The following is a 20,725-nucleotide window of genomic DNA, read 5'->3' on the forward strand; positions in this document are numbered from 1 at the left end:
AACAGCTGCACGAACCGGAGACCACCCTGTAGCTTGTTAAGCCTAATTGCTACTTTGTAGCATTTTCCACAGTGTTCTAAGTGTTTGTCAGGGTGGTTGCATTTCCTATGGACAACCATGAGGTGGTGGCCATCTGGTTCACACGAATGCAGGCAGTGGCGTTTGGTCGTCGAGTTCATGGAACTGAAAACTGACACGGCAACTCCCGAACACCGCTGGACTTCCAGAATCACCTGTGTTCGGTTCTACAACACTTAGAAAGACACTGTTCGGTGGAAACATTCCCACGAACAAGGGGAACAAGCTCCAGGGTAAGAATATTGACTATGTTCGGTAGATTGTTCAGTTTTAAACTACCGAACTAGACCGACCGCAAGCCCTAATCTTATGGAGCTGTTTTGGGCATGGGACCGTGCGGTCGGTCAGATTATGACTTCCAGGAAATTTCTGAACCGATCTGGGTGATTTTTGGATATAGAGAAGAGGCTGAAAAGGGTTAAACTGAAACAGTGCTCCCAAATACAGTCTCTATACCCTGTGAAAGCGGCTTCCAGTATAAAGCAAAACTTGCTAGTATTCGGAACCTAAGTAGAACTATAAAATCGTACATTTTTATTAGACCCCCTTAGGGGTAGAAAAAGGTAAAGAAAACCGAATTATCAAGAAAATGAAGAATAAATAAGTACAGTGATATTTACAATAAAGTGATAGAAAAAGTAAATCCGCTAACTTGCGATCTAGTTACAGAGTGTATGATCGCTATATAGATGAGGACTTATAGTTAATAGTTCAAATGAACAGAATAACTTATAGCAACAAAGTTTAGTGTGAGTCGTAAACTCAACAAGATACAGTGAAGCTAGCTAAGGGAGTAAGTGGCAATAATCCCTTTAGTACGTTTTACGTGCATAGACTTGCACCTGTAATTGTAACTTTAAGCCAAAGCAACACTTACTATTTTTTTTGGATATGTTGGTCACCCAGATCAGGCCTTCAGGGGATGTAACGTTTGTGGGGTTTTTATGTAATTTTAAGGTACTTTTGGGGTGTTTGAAATGTGTGTGTTTTTGTGCCGGGAGATAATTGAGTTTTGTACATTCCCTGACTCAATTCTCTCCCAGGCATAGGGAAGGGATTATCATATTGTCTGTGGGAGTGTCATGGGCGTGCTTGTCTGTGTTTAGAATTGTATAAAAGCAGGCCATCTGGCCAGATTAAACGCCTTCCAGTTTGTACTCCCTGAACTATGTGTCGTCTGGTTACTGGGAGGGGAAAGGGCTATTCTTTAATCACTGTTCCAGCGTAGAGGATTCAACGGGGAAAGTCCTTGTAAGGACTAGAGCTCCCAGGACTGAGTGTCGTCCAGTGCCTGGGGGTTGCTAGATCCAGGAGGGAGCGGTTCCAGGACCCCAGTAAAGCCACGGCGACTGGGTAGAAGTGCTGCGGTTTTTCCAGCTAGGAAGCGTTCCCTGGCGAAGGTACCCAGCCAGGGGTACAGGGAGTTCCGTTACATGTGACTATATCTAATAAAAAAATACATTTCCACCTAATCTCTATAGAGAATAGCAGTTTAAATGACTAATCAAGCCAAGAGTATTAATACGATCACAACTGTTACGATCCCTTGCTGAAAATCTATTTTCTCCTAACATGTATTCTACACCATCCCCACACGGGGCCGTGTCATACAGTCTCCTGTATCGGTAAATACTTAGACCCAAGATTATTTCCCAATCGCTCTCTTCCTGTTTGAATTCTAGTGTTCTGAAACTCTTTGTACTCCTGACACGATTGGAGTGTATGCATGAGTGCAATACGTGTGGGTTGCATTTTCCTTTTCCCTCCTCCGGTTGTTTGACCCTTTTTGTGCAGACTAGCTGTCGGTATGCATTGTACGAGCTGGAGACTGACATGGCGAGTTTTTACCTCTGTGACCGTATATGTTACTCTATGTTCCCCCTCGTGTGGCAAAACACTAAAATGCAAGCTATAGAAAAAGACGTGATAATCTTCTGTCTCAACAAGTACAGGGTTATTCACTAAAACAAGAATTCAAAGGATTCAGAGAGAATCTCAAACTACTCAAATTGGAAAACTTCGTAGTCAGCTGTGCTTTCAGTCTGGCCTTAAATTTAATATTAAACTCAACCTGTCCAAAACCGAACTTCTGGTCCTTCCTCCCTCGGTAGTGTTACTACTCCCGTGCCTGTCTCCCTCCAAGCCGACAGCGCTGTCTCATTAGAGATATCTTTGCCAGAAGCTCAAGGAAGCACATGCTGGTGGAATAGAGCCGAAGTGTTCAGGACATGATGTATGCCCACCAATCGTTGATGGAGTACGTATGCTTTGTGTAAATAATAAATATCAGAGTCATTCCATTTGCAAGTATTTTTTACATTCTGTTTGATCACAAATCACTGTCGTGCACCGGTTAGCAATACTAGATACTTAGTGTGCACCTTAATTAAACAACAGGGATGCATATTGTTCTCTCTATAAGAGGTCCGCAGTGAATGTTATTATTGTTGCGCACCATCACCACTGTATGCTTTATTTTTTCAAATCTTTTTACCAGGATTTGTTTTTGTTGGTTGCTGCATCTGTTAAGACCCATTTTCACATTTGCACCATCCTATTTGTAGTCGTTTTAAATGTAACCATTGTATTCTCTATAGAGATCAGGTGGAAATATACATTTTAATGTTAGGTTTCAGTTCAGATGGTTTCACTAATCACCTGAGATTTTCTTGGCGTTTCAGTTGAGGACTAACACCCCCTCGTCTAAGAATTATTATTTTTTTTCCTAAATGTGAATTTAATGTGTAAACGTATCTTAATCCTTTTTTTTCCCCTCCCTCTCTCTCGTTTAGAAATATTTGCCTGGAAAATACATTTTAGAAAATATCAGTTAATGCAGGACAGAAAGATTGACAGGTAAGCTGTGCTGTATAAAGGAGACATTTTAAAAATCCTTTTTGTTTAGAGAGAATGAATTAAACAGTCCGTCTCCACGTCATTGCCGTCACTCTGCTACTACTTCCTCCTTTGCTGTGTCTGTCTGGACCAGGTGAATCTTTTATTTATTTATTTATTTATTTTATTTCTATTTAATTTTTTGGATACTTATTTAAAGCATTAAACCGCTATGTAATACACTAAACATTAAGGGGTCAGTCGCTGTTGTTCCTCTTTAAAGTGTTTTTCTAAGTACCATAACCACTTCAACTCACCTGGCACCTGCACTCCTTCCTGCATACATTGATGTGCTATGGTCGAAGTTCATACCATTCTTTGGAGATCAGAAATTCCCAGAATCTTGTCTTAATAATCAGTACAATACCACTCATGTTGTTCAGAGTATTTACAGAAGCTAATATCAAAATTAGTTCATATCAGCTATCATTATTGCATTCTCAATAATACATTACACCCTGTTACATAGTTACATAGCTGAAAAGAGACTTGCGTCCACCAAGTTCAGCCTTCCTCACATGGTTTTGCTGTTGATCCAAAAGAAGGCAAAATCCTAGTCTGAAGCGCTTCCAATTTTGCAACAAATTAGGAAAAATTCCTCTTAACGCCCAACACCGAGGGGGTGACACTCTTAATTCTTCAATAATTGTTAATCTCTGTTGAATCACAAACTGCGTCTGTCACTGCATGTTGGGTCGTAGTGGCAATGTGTCATTTTGTTAAGGTCAGTTTTGTGGTTTAGAAGAAACCTTTAACTAGAATGTCATACAATTTTTTTTTTCTTTTTTTTTTCTTTAAACCTTTTGGTTGTGACATTAGCAAATGTATGTTAACCCTTTTACATCACCATTACAGACCATTTTTTATATTTAAAAGTGTCAGGGGCCAACAATACTGTCCAAGGTTGGAATGCTACTGTACCCCTGCTTTAACATACCAGCTCAGGCTGGCAGGGCCGTGAGGCCCTGACAGACACAGGAACATTCTTAAATAGTTCGACAGCTTTCACTGGGACAGCGTCCGGGACCATGGAACCATAACCACTGCAGCACACTGTAGTATTTATGGCATTTCAAGAGATCCTATAAATGCTATAAGAATGTTGGATCCAATCATTAGATATACCCTGCTTTCATTTAAAATGACATAGTAGCTTAGGTTACTTCTTAACTCCCTGAACTCATTATTATAGAAACATAGAATGTAACGGCAGATAAGAACCATTCGGCCCATCTAGTCTGCCCAGTTTTCTAAATACTTTCATTAGTCTCTGGCCTTATCTTATAGTTAGGATAGCCTTATGCCTATCCCACGCATGCTTAAACTCCCTCACTGTGTTAACCTCTACCACTTCAGCTGGAAGGCTATTCCATGCATCCACTACCCTCTCAGTAAAGTAATACTTCCTGATATTATTTTTAAACCTTTGTCTCTCTAATTTAAGACTATGTCCTCTTGTTGTGGTAGTTTTTCTTCTTTAAAATATCATATCCCCCCTGTCTCGTCTTTCCTCCAAGCTATACATGTTAACCCCTTAAGGACCGCTGACGGTTCAGGACCGTCAGCGGTAAAACGTGCGTTTGCACCGCTGACGGTCCTGAACCGTCATAACGGTTTTGGGCAACTTACCTGATCGCCGTCGGTCCCACGGCGGCGATCAGCTCTCCTCCCGGTCCAGGGGGACTGCCTGTCTGCCCGGGCAGTCCCCCCTCGGCAGATCAGGACCCCACGGCCATGTGATCACTCGATCACATGACCGCAATAGGGGTCTGTGTATCTGCCTGCAGGGGGACTGTCTGTGCTGACAGGCAGTCTCCCTGCAAGTAAAAAATCATAAAATAAAGTGTAAAAAAAAAAGAAATCAGTGTAAAAAAAAAAAATATGTGTATATATATATATATATATATATATATATATATATGATATATATATATATATATATATATATGATATATATACATGTATTATATCTATATATACCTATATATAATATATGTATATATATAATATATATAATGTCACACTAAGTGTATTTTTATATTTATATATACGTATATTAATATAAAAATACACTTATATTTAAATTACACACGAATATATACAATATATATAATAACTATATATATGGTGTATATATATATTATTATAAAATACAAATAATATGTTAATAAAAATAAATAACAAAAAATAAAAATAATTTTTAATAATTAAAAAAAAATTATATATATATATTCAGTTTTATTCTAACAGTATTTTGATATTGATATATATATATATTTATATCAAAATACACTTAGAATGTAATGATATATATATATATGTATAAATAAATAAAAATAATACAAAATATACATATGTCCACATACATAATTACATAAATAATTTCATAAATATACACGTAGATGTCAAATACATAAATATGTATATATATTAAAATTCTACGTGCATATTTATGTAATATTTTTACCTAATTAAGTAATTTTAATGATTGCAATTTGAGGGACCTGCCTGCCAACCCAGGCCAAAAGTCCAGATAATTTAATTTGCTAGCACTGTGTTTAACCCTGTAACTTTCTATGACACCCTAAATCCTGTACATGGGGGTACTGTTTTACTCGGGAGACTTCGCTGAACACAAATATTAGTGTTTCAAAACAGTAAAACATATCACAGCGATATTGTCAGTGAAAGTGAAGTTTTTTGCATTTTTCACACACAAACAGCTCTTTCACTGAGGATATTATTGCTGTGATATATTTTACTGTTCTGATACACTAATATTTGTGTTCAGCGAAGTCTCCTGAGTATAACAGTACCCCACATGTAGAGGTTTTATAGTGTTTGTGAAAGTTACAGGGTCAAATATAAAGCTTGATTTTACTTTTTTTTTTAATTGAAATTTGTCAGATTGGTTAGGTTGCCTTTGAGAGCGTATGGTAGCCAAGGAATGAGAATTAGCCCCATGATGGCATACCATTTGCAAAAGAAGACAACCCTAGGTATTGCAAATGGGGTATGTTCAGCCTTTTTTAGTAGCCACTTAGTCACAAACACCGGCCAAAGTTAGCGTTTTTTGCATTTTTAACACACAAACAAATATAAATGCTAACTTTGGCCAGTGTTTGTGACTAGGTGGCTACTAAAAAAGACTGGACATACCCCATTTTGAATACCCTGGGTTGTCTACTTTAAAAAATATGTACATGTTAGGTGTGTTTCGGGGATTTATGACAGATAACGGTGTAACAATGTCACTATTGATACATTTAAAATATATATATATTGAAACAGCAATTTCCTACTTGTATTTATAGGCCTATAACTTGCAAAAAAAAGCAATAAAGCATGTAAACACTGGGTGTTTTTAAACTCGGGACAAAATTTTGAATCTATTTAGCAGTTTTTTTCATTAGCTTTTGTAGATAAGTAAAAGATTTTTCAAGTAAAAGTCCAAAAACATGTTTTTTTTTTTTTTATTTTTCACCATATTTTATTATTTTTTTTAAAATACAATATATGACATAATATAAATACTGGTATGTAAAGAAAGCCCTTCTTGTCGTGAAAAAAACAATATATAACTTGTATGGGAACCGTAAATGAGAGAGCGGAAAATTACAGCTAAACACAAACACCACAAAAGTGTTAAAACTGTTCTGGTCCTTAACTGTCAGGGTACCTGTGGTCTCTACCTCCGAAAGAGGTAGAGACTTAGCTGTTCCTCCATCCAGACGGTCTGATGGCTCCCTTCCCCGCGGTCTATCCGGTCATGCTAGGCCGGCCGCGAGGGAGTGACTGCCTTTTACAGCATCTAGGCAGGAAGTAGTCATCAGGACACTCCCCCGGAACAACCTGTCAGTCAATGGCTGCAGGACCAATCAGGACGCCTTGGAGGCGTGGTTACTGCTCTGAACAGGGTATTTAACAGAGCTTCTTTCATTAGCTCATTGCCCTGTCGTGGTTCTAGCTTGTTCTAGTCACTCAGTGCTTGTGTATTCTATTATCCCTTTTGGTTTTGACCCGGCTTGTTTACCTTACTCTGCTTATCTCTGTTACCCTTGATTCGGCTTGTCTCTCGCTTACCTGTCTTCTGTTACCCTCGACCTCGGCTTGTCTTTGACCATTCTATACTGTACTACTTACGTTAGTCCGGCCATTCTAAGGTCCGGTATACGTATCTGGCTACTGTTTGTACTCTGCGTGTTGGATCCCTGTCCCGATCCTGACATTACGACAGGGCCAATGGATCCTGCAAGTACAAACAGTCAGCTGGCTGCTCCTGATCCTAGGTTTGAAGCCATGGATCACAGAATGGATCAGATGGCGCTTGCGCTACAGGCTCTATTAGCTTGTGCCAATAACCCACCAGAGGAGATACGTAATACCCCTGTTTCTCCTGTCTGTTCAGGTCTAGAGGCAACCACAGTGGGTGCTTCTTCTCGCATTACCCCCCCAGTACGCTATGGTGGGGCTCCTGAGAAGTGTCGTGGTTTTTTAAACCAAATTAGTATCCACTTTGAATTGCAACCTCGCTCTTATCCTACAGATAGGGCAAAAGTAGGATTTATTATCACCCTACTCATTGAGAAAGCTCTGAGATGGGCCAACCCACTATGGGAGAACGATAACCCATTAGTTTATAACTATAACGCATTTGTAGCTGCTTTTAGAAGAACATTTGACCCTCCAGGTAGAAAGGTTAATGCAGCCAGATTACTGTTGCGCCTGAGACAGGAGAACCGAACACTGGTGGATTATGCACTAGAGTTCAGGTCTCTGGCGGCAGAAATCAAGTGGAATGAGCAGGCGTATAGGGATGTATTTTTGAATGGCCTATCTGATGTAATCCTTGATGAGGTTGCTACCAGAGAACTCCCTGAGAATTTAGAGGATTTAATTTCGTTCATCTCTCGTATAGATGAACGTCTAAGAGAGAGACAGAACACTCGAGAGAGGAACCAGAGACCTTCTTTTAGGTTAGCTCCTGCTTTTCCAAGTCCTGACTCCACGATATCTTTGCTTACTGAACCTATGCAGATAGGGTATACCCGCCTCTCTGAGGAGGAAAGACAGCACAGGAGAAGAGAGGGTTTGTGTATGTATTGTGGAGCCAAGGGTCATTTACTCTCGAACTGTTCTAACCGCCCGGGAAACGCTCGCACCTAAGTCCCTCTAGAGGACAGGCCTTGGGTGTTTCTATTTTGTCCTCTACTCCTAATTATAAGGATCACAGGCTTCTGCTACCAGTTTCCTTAACTTGGGGGAAGGAAGTAGTAAGGGCTATGGCATTGATAGATTCCGGTGCTGCTGAGAATTTTATCGACCAAGCATTTGCTAGTAAGAACAATTTTCCATCCCAGCTAAGGGAGACACCTTTGGCCGTTGAGGCCATAGATGGTAGACCACTACTAGACCCTGTTATCTTTCGTGAGGCCGTACCCATTGATTTAAATGTTGGTATCCTACACGTGGAGAATTTATCTCTTCTGCTCATTTCGTCTCCTTCCGTTCCCATAGTTCTGGGGTACCCATGGTTGAAAAAACATAACCCTATTATCGATTGGGAGTTAGGAGAGATACTCTCGTGGGGCCAGGGCTGCCAGGATCGGTGTTTGTGCAAGGTTTCTCCATTAGCTAATATTAACATACCGGAGAATCCTACTCAGTCCACAGAAAGACAAATACCAGACCTTTACCTAGACTTAAGGGCAGTGTTTGACAAGAAGAATGCCGATTCTTTGCCTCCACACAGGTCATTTGACTGTAAGATTAAGCTGCTACCCGGCACTATGCCTCCGAGGGGCCATGTATATCCTTTGTCTGTTCAGGAAAACTCGGTTCTAGAGGAGTATATTCGGGAGAATTTAGAAAAGGGATTCATCAGGAGGTCTTCTTCTCCGGCCGGGGCTGGGTTCTTTTTCATTAAGAAGAAGGATGGCACGCTGAGACCTTGTATCGATTACCGAGGCTTGAATAAAATAACTGTCAGAAATGCCTATCCTATCCCACTGATTACCGAGTTATTTGATCGTCTTAAGGGCTCCAAAATCTTCACCAAGTTAGATCTCAGAGGGGCTTACAATTTGGTGAGAATCCAGCAAGGTCACGAGTGGATGACGGCATTCAATACCCGGTATGGCCATTACGAATACACTGTGATGCCATTTGGACTATGCAATGCTCCTGCAGTATTTCAAGATTTGATTAATGAGGTACTTAGGGAGTTTCAGCATGATTGTGTTATTGTTTACCTGGACGACATACTAATACACTCTAAGGAGATTGAGACTCACCATAGACAGGTCAGAAAGGTATTACACAAGCTGCTGCAACATGGTCTATATTGCAAATTGGAAAAGTGCAGTTTTGATCAGTCTCAGGTAGACTTTCTTGGATACGTGATTTCTGGGGAGGGTTTTAAAATGGATCCTGTAAAACTCCAATCTATTTTAGACTGGCCCTTGCCCAAAGGACTCAAGGCTATCCAAAGGTTTATTGGTTTTTCCAACTACTATAGGCGCTTCATTAAAGGATACTCCTCTATCATTGCGCCTATTACCAATATGACCAAACAAGGGGCTGATACTAAGTTCTGGTCTAAGGAAGCTCTTGGTGCTTTCAAGACTCTCAAGGAACTTTTTGCCTCGGCTCCCATTCTAGTCCATCCTGATACGACTCTGCCTTTCTTGCTCGAGGTCGATGCCTCTGAGACAGCAGTTGGGGCTGTTCTGTCTCAAAGGTTAGGGGTGGATAAACCGTTACACCCTTGTGGTTTTTTCTCTAAGAAATTTTCTGGGCCTGAGAGCAGATATGACATCGGGGAAAGGGAACTGTTAGCAGTCATTAAAGCCTTAAAGGAGTGGAGACATTTGTTGGAGGGGACCCTACACCCTATTACGATTTTGACGGACCACAAAAACTTGTCCTATATTGGGGAGGCTAAGCGCTTATCCTCTAGACAAGCTCGTTGGTCCTTATTCCTGACTCACTTCAATTATGTACTGACTTACAGACCTGGTTCTAAAAACTCTAAAGCCGATGCATTATCTCGCCAATATGAACCTTCTACTGTACCTGAACCAGTTCTTTCTTCTATAGTTCCGAAATGCAATATCATTGCTAATACGAATCTCAGGATTCATTCTCCATTACTGGCCGAGATCATTAAGTTGCAACATCTAGCACCTAAACAGACTCCTGCGGGCCGTCATTTCGTTCCTCCTGCTCTTCAACTGGAACTTTTACAGTGTTTACATAATAGCAAGATGGCGGGACATCCTGGTATTCGCAAAACTTACGCGTTGATCTCTATGGACTTCTGGTGGCCTGCTTTACGGAGGGATATTGAGGAGTTCATCGCTGCATGTGAAGTTTGTACTAAAACCAAACAACCCCATACGCTTCCATGTGGATTCCTGCACCCCTTGGAGGTTCCAGAAAAACCATGGTCCTGTTTGGCCATGGACTTTATTGTCGATCTACCTATCTCTAAAAGACAGACTGTTATCCTCACCGTGGTTGACAGGTTTACTAAGATGGCACACTTCATTCCCCTGCCTAAACTCCCGTCTTCTCCCGAATTGGCAGAGATATTCGCTAAGGAGATTTTTCGCCTACATGGGATACCCTCTCAAATTGTATCGGACAGAGGCTCCCAATTTGTTTCCCGCTTTTGGAGGTCCTTCTGCTCTCAACTTGGTATTAAATTAAACTTTTCTTCTGCCTATCATCCTCAGTCTAACGGAGCTGCTGAACGTACCAACCAGAAAATCGAACAATATTTACGATGCTTTGTTTCTGAACACCAGGATGATTGGGTCGGTTTGATTCCTTGGGCGGAGTTTGCACACAACAATCTCGTTTGCGATTCTACTCATTCAAGCCCCTTCTTCATGAATTATGGTTTTCATCCGTCTATTCTTCCTTCGGATTCCCCTTCCCAGGGGGTGCCGTCGGTTGATGTTCATGTTGCCAATTTGAGGAAGTTGTGGGATCAAACTCGACAAATCCTTGTGCACAACTCTATGTTGGTCAAGAAACACGCTGATAAACGTAGAAGGGCGGCTCCGGTCTTTGTTCCAGGTGATAGGGTATGGCTGAGCACGAGGAACATCCGTTTAAAAGTGCCCTCCATGAAGTTCGCTCCTCGTTATATTGGACCCTACAGGGTGCTGACCCGTATCAATCCAGTTGCGTATCGTTTAGCTCTTCCTAATACCTTACGCATCCCGAACTCGTTTCACGTTTCATTGCTGAAACCACTCATATGTAACAGATTTTCCTCCACAATAGCCCCTCCTCGCCCCGTTCAGGTGGAGGGTCAGGAGGAGTATGAGGTTAACTCTATTATTGATTCTCGAATCTCCCGGGGGAGAGTACAATATCTGGTTGATTGGAAGGGATATGGTCCTGAGGAGAGGAGTTGGGTACCTCAGGAGGATGTTCATGCTCCCCGTCTCTGCAGGGCGTATCACTCTCGCTTCCCATCTCATCCCGGTTCATTCCGCCCGGTGGGCGTATCTGAGAGGGGGGGTACTGTCAGGGTACCTGTGGTCTCTACCTCCGAAAGAGGTAGAGACTTAGCTGTTCCTCCATCCAGACGGTCTGATGGCTCCCTTCCCCGCGGTCTATCCGGTCATGCTAGACCGGCCGCGAGGGAGTGACTGCCTTTTACAGCATCTAGGCAGGAAGTAGTCATCAGGACACTCCCCCGGAACAACCTGTCAGTCAATGGCTGCAGGACCAATCAGGACGCCTTGGAGGCGTGGTTACTGCTCTGAACAGGGTATTTAACAGAGCTTCTTTCATTAGCTCATTGCCCTGTCGTGGTTCTAGCTTGTTCTAGTCACTCAGTGCTTGTGTATTCTATTATCCCTTTTGGTTTTGACCCGGCTTGTTTACCTTACTCTGCTTATCTCTGTTACCCTTGATTCGGCTTGTCTCTCGCTTACCTGTCTTCTGTTACCCTCGACCTCGGCTTGTCTTTGACCATTCTATACTGTACTACTTACGTTAGTCCGGCCATTCTAAGGTCCGGTATACGTATCTGGCTACTGTTTGTACTCTGCGTGTTGGATCCCTGTCCCGATCCTGACATTAACGTACAAACATCGCAAAAACAGGCCGGTCCTGAAGGGGTTAAGATCCTTTAACCTTTCCTGGTAAGTTTTATCCTGCAATCCATGAACCAGTTTAGTAGCCCTTCTTTGAACTCTCTCTAAGGTATCAATATCCTTCTGAAGATATGGTCTCCAGCACTGCGTACAGTACTCCAAGTGAGGTCTCACCAGTGTTCTGTACAATGGCATGAGCACTTCCCTCTTTCTACTGCTAATACCTCTCCCTATACAACCAAGCATTCTGCTAGCATTTCCTGCTGCTCTATTACATTGTCTGCCTACCTTTAAGTCATCAGAAATAATCACCCCTAAATCCCTTTCCTCAGATGTTGAGGTTAGGACTCTATCAAATATTCTGTACTCTGCAGGACACTCAGTAACAGCAGGTACTCTCTGTAATATCGCAGGACACACAGTAACAGCAGGTACTCTCTGTAATATCGCAGGACACTCAGTAACAGCAGGTACTCCCTGTAATATCCCAGGACACACAGTAACAGCAGGTACTCTCTGTAATATCCCAGGACACGCAGTAACAGCAGGTACTCTCTGTAATATCGCAGGACACTCAGTAACAGCAGGTACTCTCTGTAATATCGCAGGACACTCAGTAACAGCAGGTACTCTCTGTAATATCCCAGGACACTCAGTAACAGCAGGTACTCTCTGTAATATCACAGGACACACAGTAACAGCAGGTACTCTCTGTAATATCACAGGACACACAGTAACAGCAGGTACTCTCTGTAATATCGCAGGACACTCAGTAACAGCAGGTACTCTCTGTAATATCGCAGGACACTCAGTAACAGCAGGTACTCTCTGTAATATCGCAGGACACAGAGTAACAGCAGGTACTCCCTGTAATATCGCAGGACACGCAGTTACAGCAGGTACTCCCTGTAATCTCACAGGACACTCAGTAACAGCAGGTACTCTCTGTAATATCGCAGGACACTCAGTAACAGCAGGTACTCTCTGTAATATCCCAGGACACGCAGTAACCGCAGGTACTCCCTGTAATATCGCAGGACACTCAGTAACAGCAGGTACTCTCTGTAATATCGCAGGACACTCAGTAACAGCAGGTACTCTCTGTAATATCACAGGACACTCAGTAACAGCAGGTACTCCCTGTAATATCGCAGGACACGCAGTAACAGCAGGTACTCCCTGTAATATCGCAGGACACGCAGTAACAGCAGGTACTCTCTGTTATATCGCAGGACAAGCAGTAACAGCAGGTACTCTCTGTAATATCGCAGGACACTCAGTAACAGCAGGTACTCTCTGTAATATCGCAGGACATACAGTAACAGCAGGTACTCTCTGTAATATCGCAGGACACTCAGTAACAGCAGGTACTCTCTGTAATATCGCAGGACACACAGTAACAGCAGGTACTCCCTGTAATATCGCAGGACACGCAGTAACAGCAGGTACTCCCTGTAATATCACAGGACACTCAGTAACAGCAGGTACTCTCTGTAATATCGCAGGACACGCAGTAACAGCAGGTACTCTCTGTAATATCGCAGGACACGCAGTAACAGCAGGTACTCTCTGTAATATCACAGGACACACAGTAACAGCAGGTACTCTCTGTAATATCACAGGACACACAGTAACAGCAGGTACTCCCTGTAATATCGCAGGACACTCAGTAACAGCAGGTACTCTCTGTAATATCGCAGGACACTCAGTAACAGCAGGTACTCCCTGTAATATCGCACAGTAACAGCAGGTACTCTCTGTAATATCGCAGGACACTCAGTAACAGCAGGTACTCTCTGTAATATCCCAGGACACTCAGTAACAGCAGGTACTCTCTGTAATATCGCAGGACACTCAGTAACAGCAGGTACTCCCTGTAATATCGCAGGACACACAGTAACAGCAGGTACTCCCTGTAATATCGCAGGACACTCAGTAACAGCAGGTACTCTCTGTAATATCACAGGACACACAGTAACAGCAGCTACTCCCTGTAATATCCCAGGACACGCAGTAACAGCAGGTACTCCCTGTAATATCGCAGGACACTCAGTAACAGCAGGTACTCCCTGTAATATCGCAGGACACTCAGTAACAGCAGGTACTCTCTGTAATATCGCAGGACACACAGTAACAGCAGGTACTCTCTGTAATATCGCAGGACACACAGTAACAGCAGGTACTCTCTGTAATATCGCAGGACACTCAGTAACAGCAGGTACTCCCTGTAATATCCCAGGACACTCAGTAACAGCAGGTACTCTCTGTAATATCCCAGGACACTCAGTAACAGCAGGTACTCCCTGTAATATCGCAGGACACTCAGTAACAGCAGGTACTCTCTGTAATATCGCAGGACACTCAGTAACAGCAGGTACTCTCTGTAATATCGCAGGACACTCAGTAACAGCAGGTACTCTCTGTAATATCCCAGGACACACAGTAACAGCAGGTACTCCCTGTAATATCGCAGGACACTCAGTAACAGCAGGTACTCTCTGTAATATCACAGGACACACAGTAACAGCAGGTACTCCCTGTAATATCCCAGGACACGCAGTAACAGCAGGTACTCCCTGTAATATCGCAGGACACGCAGTAACAGCAGGTACTCTCTGTAATATCGCAGGACACACAGTAACAGCAGGTACTCTCTGTAATATCGCAGGACACTCAGTAACAGCAGGTACTCCCTGTAATATCCCAGGACACTCAGTAACAGCAGGTACTCTCTGTAATATCCCAGGACACTCAGTAACAGCAGGTACTCTCTGTAATATCGCAGGACACACAGTAACAGCAGGTACTCTCTGTAATATCGCAGGACACACAGTAACAGCAGGTACTCTCTGTAATATCGCAGGACACACAGTAACAGCAGGTACTCTCTGTAATATCGCAGGACACTCAGTAACAGCAGGTACTCTCTGTAATATCGCAGGACACTCAGTAACAGCAGGTACTCTCTGTAATATCCCAGGACACTCAGTAACAGCAGGTACTCTCTGTAATATCCCAGGACACTCAGTAACAGCAGGTACTCTCTGTAATATCCCAGGACACTCAGTAACAGCAGGTACTCCCTGTAATATCGCAGGACACACAGTAACAGCAGGTACTCTCTGTAATATCGCAGGACACACAGTAACAGCAGGTACTCTCTGTAATATCGCAGGACACACAGTAACAGCAGGTACTCTCTGTAATATCGCAGGACACACAGTAACAGCAGGTACTCTCTGTAATATCCCAGGACACACAGTAACAGCAGGTACTCTCTGTAATATCGCAGGACACACAGTAACAGCAGGTACTCTCTTTAATATCGCACAGTAACAGCAGGTACTCTCTGTAATATCCCAGGACACTCGGTAACAGCAGGTACTCTCTGTAATATCGCAGGACACTCATTAACAGCAGGTACTCTCTGTAATATCGCAGGACACTCAGTAACAGCAGGTACTCCCTGTAATATCACAGGACACTCAGTAACAGCAGGTACTCTCTGTAATATCGCAGGACACTCAGTAACAGCAGGTACTCTCTGTAATATCCCAGGACACGCAGTAACAGCAGGTACTCTCTGTAATATCCAGGATCCCCTGAAGGTAGCAGCTCATTAGGAAGTGTATATGGGTAGTCTGTTATGTGATTCGGGACCTTTAGGTGTACCTTATTGGAGAAATGTCCTCATACAAAGTACTTGGGGTGGGATTTTCATGAGAATTTATATGTTAACTAATTATGTCTGGCATGGGATACCTGCAGATGAGGCTAATGATATATAACATTATCCGTGTTTTCCAGTTCTTGTAGGAACCAGTTACACAGAATGGATATGCTGGCACTTCCTCTGTGACAATTAATTTCCTTATCATCTAAATGAAACATACTTTACCGAAACTATGACCCAAGGACAGTGTGAAATGTTGAGCACAGTTTAATATGAGCCCCTTTATTGATGGCAGAAGAACCTGAATCCCTACATTCCAAATACTGTGGACGAGCACACTACTTGTATCCGGCTCCATAACCCTCGAGAGGGCTTATCTTTGCCTTTGTTAACTGGCAAACGTAAACACAATGTCAGCAGGAAGGCAACGGGTCCGTGAGGGCAATTAGCCAGTAGGGGTAACAGTTTGCCAACTGACTATGCCAGCACTGCAAGATATGGGGTTCAAAATGGACTACACCAGCAAGATGGTATCTGATCTGGCAAAGGACTACACCAGCAAGATTGCAGCTGATCTAGCAAAGGAGGTACTGGTCTGGCAATGGACTACGCCAGCTGTATGTTATCTGGTGTGACAATGGACTACGCAAGCAGTATGGTAGCTGGTCTGGCAATGGACTACGCAAGCAGTATGGTAGCTGGTCTGGCAATGGACTACGCAAGCAGTATGGTAGCTGGTCTGACAATGGACTACGCCAGCTGTATGTTGTCTGGCCTGACAATGGATTACGCCAGCTGTATGTTATCTGGTCTGACAATGGACTACGCAAGCAGTATGGTATCTGGTCTGTCCGTGGATTAAGGGGTATACACATCTACTGGTCTATAAGGGTATACACAGCAATATAGAAACACTACCTTAATGGTTTATCACCATTTGGTTTTCCAGGAGTGTTTCCCCTCTCTGACTTTCGAACGTCTGTACTAAATGTAGCATTAGGAACATTGGGGTTTCCATGGTTACTGCTCCATCTATGCGTCTGTACGGAATTCCTATTATCTATGTTTTTGGAATACACAATCCCTGCCCAGACATTCTTTAATCATGGGGGGTCAATGTTAACATGGGATGGATTTATTGTAGAATGTAGTACAGGATAGAAACAGGTTGGAAGAATTGTGGCTATAGCAACATTTTAAAAAGTGGAGATTTGAATCGAAATTGGTATTTTATAAATTAGTTGTGTTATGCCCCCTGGCTGTCAATCAGACAGCGGAGTGCTCCTTTAAATATGTTTGACTTTGCTGAGGAAATAGTGACTGATCAAATGATTCTTTTCGTGATGGCAGAGACTGGTCCGCCCATTGTTTAATGCATATTAAAAGCAATCCACTAATAACATATTAAAATAAACACAAAGTATACCGTGCTCGGAGTATCTCATGTTTGTAACAAATCGTTCTGCTGTTAGAAGACCAGGAAGCACTTGAAAGCTCCCACCCAATCCGGTTTGCACTACAGGTATTCCAGCATCATAACACTAGTATCTGACCCAACAAAAAAAACGTTTTTTTTTTAAAAAAAAAATATATATATGTATATCCTACTGCCCCTGCAGTCTCACTGCTCAATTCTCTGCCATTTAGGAGTTAAATTGCTTTTGTATCGCTTTATGCAACCCTAGCCTGACTCCTACAGCATGCATGAAAAAAGGTTTCATTTTCAACCAGGTTTTACAACACAGTGTGTTTACTTTAGAAGTTATCTCCTGCTTTAATTGAACTTTACGCGCACACAGTAGGATGCTGCAGACTCGAGCAGACAATTAACAGAACAGGGAAATCTGACATTCTTCATTAAACACACTGTGCAATAAAGAAAAGTTTAATAATTTGTTCTCTCCTTACAGGAAGTGTGTAGGAGGACTCTGTTTGTCACAGCCAGGGAAGGTGTGACTAGGGCTTCATAAACAAATCATTTAACTACTTAGTGGCAGAGAATAGAGTAGTGAGATTGCAAGGGTATGATCTATACACCATAACCGCTTCTTTCAAGGGACACTATAGTCACTAGAACAACTACAGTTTAATGCAGGTATTGCGGTGAGTATATTGGGTTACTCCCTAGGAATACCTACAATGGCAATCACTCAGACGTCCACTAGAGGTACCTCGTGGGTTAGTGCAGCACTGACGCCAAGCGTGGAAACTCTAAACTTTCCCCATAGAGATGCATTAATTCTGCTCCAGTACATCACCATTATCGGATTGGTGCACCTTGCGTTTAACACTTTAGCATGAAGCTAACTCGTCGGGAGTGTAATTGCTGAATGAACTGTTTAATGTAAGGTTTAGGGAGCAGTTTCACCTATCTGATAATGGTAAAACTTTCATAAAATCCTGGAACATTGACGTTGTTATCATCTTAATATTATCGGCAGAGCTAACACATTGATAGCAGAAATGGGAGTGATTGCCCAGTCTGTTAGCCATTTTACAGTTTGTATAATGATTATTGTCAGTGTTTAGATATAGTCAGTTTTTTTCCTAAAATGTTATTTTTATTATTTTTAAACTTGTGTTTAGGTTTGCATAATTACTATTAATTAAAATTAGGGATGCACCGAAATGAAAATTCTGGTCCAAAACCGAAAATTCAGGATGCCCTTGGCCGAAAACCGAAAATGACTTTTTCCCCCAAATGATTTTAAAATCTTTTTTTTTTTCTATAACTCTATTAATATTAGACTTTTTAATGAATCTAATATGAAAAACTACAAGCCAATAAACTACAAGCCATGTCTCTCACTCCCCCCTTCTTCCATGTCTCTCACTCCCCCCTTCTTCCATGTCTCTCACTTACCCCTTTCTTCCATCTTTCACTCCCCCTTTCTTCCATGTCTCTCACTTTCCGCTCTTCTTAGGTGTACCTCTTTTCCATCTATCCATACCTCTCCTTCCCAAGCGGCACCTGTCTCCCTCAAAGAGCCAACACCAGCTCTGCACACACACTGACGGCCCCCTTCCCTGCTTTTATCCCTGTTATAGCGCAATCCTGCACAGCGTGCTCTGCATGTTTCAGAGTGAGCGCCGGGTAGTGACATGACACCCGACGTTCCAATGCAGAGCAGGAAGGGGAGGCGCTCTTTGCTGATTTAGTGCGTGGAGTTCTCTTATGGAGCTGCACGCTACCTAAGTGTCAGCTTGCAACGAAGGATCACTTCAGAAGGGCGCAGCGCACGAAGGAGCCCTCAGTGCTGCACAGAAGAAAAAAAACCATCACCGAATTAGCTGCAATAAGGGGGCTCCTTCTCCCACAATCACCGGGCGCGGTGCATCTGCCCATAATTGGGCATGGTGTAATATTCTGCAGATTTTACCTTTTTTCGGCCGAAATGGATTAGGCCCATTTTTAGTCGCAAATTTCGATGCATCCTTTGTTTAAATATGCTGTTTATATTTGCTCCCAAACTATTACATACATTTATTTTCTAGGAATGTCCAGAAGACTGCATCCAAACAGTTCAACATTGAAACATTGCTGGTTTTTGTTTCCGGATCTCATGTATTCACTGTTATGGAAAACATGTTTTAATGTAAAAATAATGGACAATCATCATGAATGTATCTGTCATAAAAGTTATTATTATTCCATAGCGCTGTACAGTGGGTGGACGAACACATTTGTAACCATAAGCGTTGGACGCACAGGAACAGAGGGATTGAGGGCCCTGCTCAGTGAGCTTACATGTTAGAGGGAGTGGGGTATAGTGACACAGTAACAGAGGGATTGAGGGCCTGCTCAGGGAGTTTACATGTTAGAGGGAGTGGGGTATAGTGACACAGTAACAGAGGGATTGAGGGCCCTGCTCAGTGAGTTTACATGTTAGAGGGAGTGGGGTATAGTGACACAGTAACAGAGGGATTGAGGTCCTGCTCAGTGAGTTTACATGTTAGAGGGAGGGGGGTATAGTGACACAGTAACAGAGGGATTGAGGGCCCTGCTCAGTGAGTTTACATGTTAGAGGGAGTGGGGTATAGTGACACAGTAACAGAGGGATTGAGGTCCTGCTCAGTGAGTTTACATGTTAGAGGGAGGGGGGTATAGTGACACAGTAACAGAGGGATTGAGGGCCCTGCTCAGTGAGCTTACATGTTAGAGGGAGTGGGGTATAGTGGCACAGTAACAGAGGGATTGAGGCCCTGCTCAGTGAGTTTACATGTTAGAGGGAGTGGGGTATAGTGACACAGTAACAGAGGGATTGAGGCCCTGCTCAGTGAGTTTACATGTTAGAGGGAGTGGGGTATAGTTACACAGTAACAGAGGGATTGAGGCCCTGCTCGGTGAGCTTACATGTTAGAGGGAGTGGGGTATAGTGACATAGTAACAGAGGGATCGAGGGTCCTGCTCAGTGAGTTTACATGTTAGAGGGAGTGGGGTATAGTGACACAGTAACAGAGGGATTGAGGGCCCTGCTCAGTGAGTTTACATGTTAGAGGGAGTGGGGTATAGTGACAGTAACAGAGGGATTGAGGGCCTTGCTCAGTGAGTTTACATGTTAGAGGGAGTGGGGTATAGTGACACAGTAACAGAGGGATTGAGGGCCCTGCTCAGTGAGTTTACATGCTAGAGGGAGTGGGGTATAGTGACACAGTAACAGAGGGATTGAGGGCCCTGCTCAGTGAGTTTACATGCTAGAGGGAGTGGGGTATAGTGACACAGTAACAGAGGGATTGAGGGCTCTGCTCAGTGAGTTTACATGCTAGAGGGAGTGGGGTATAGTGACACAGTAACAGAGGGATTGAGGGCCCTGCTCAGTGAGTTTACATGCTAGAGGGAGTGGGGTATAGTGACACAGTAACAGGGATTGAGGGCCCTGCTCAGTGAGTTTACATGCTAGAGGGAGTGGGGTATAGTGACACAGTAACAGAGGGATTGAGGGCCCTGCTCAGTGAGTTTACATGC

At 42.9% G+C, this 20,725-nt stretch overlaps 1 long non-coding RNA gene across 1 annotated transcript; it reads left to right on the plus strand.

Annotated features, from left to right (window-relative positions):
* The first annotated feature begins 161 nt into the window (after positions 1 to 161).
* Positions 162 to 17,237, plus strand: LOC134585363 (uncharacterized). The gene is made up of 3 exons (XR_010086515.1): positions 162 to 311; positions 2,871 to 2,934; positions 15,894 to 17,237. It is a non-coding gene; the product is annotated as an uncharacterized LOC134585363 (long non-coding RNA).
* Positions 17,238 to 20,725: the final 3,488 nt, after the last annotated feature.

This window comes from Pelobates fuscus, chromosome 2, assembly GCF_036172605.1.
Source record: "Pelobates fuscus isolate aPelFus1 chromosome 2, aPelFus1.pri, whole genome shotgun sequence".
Taxonomy (NCBI): domain Eukaryota; kingdom Metazoa; phylum Chordata; class Amphibia; order Anura; family Pelobatidae; genus Pelobates; species Pelobates fuscus.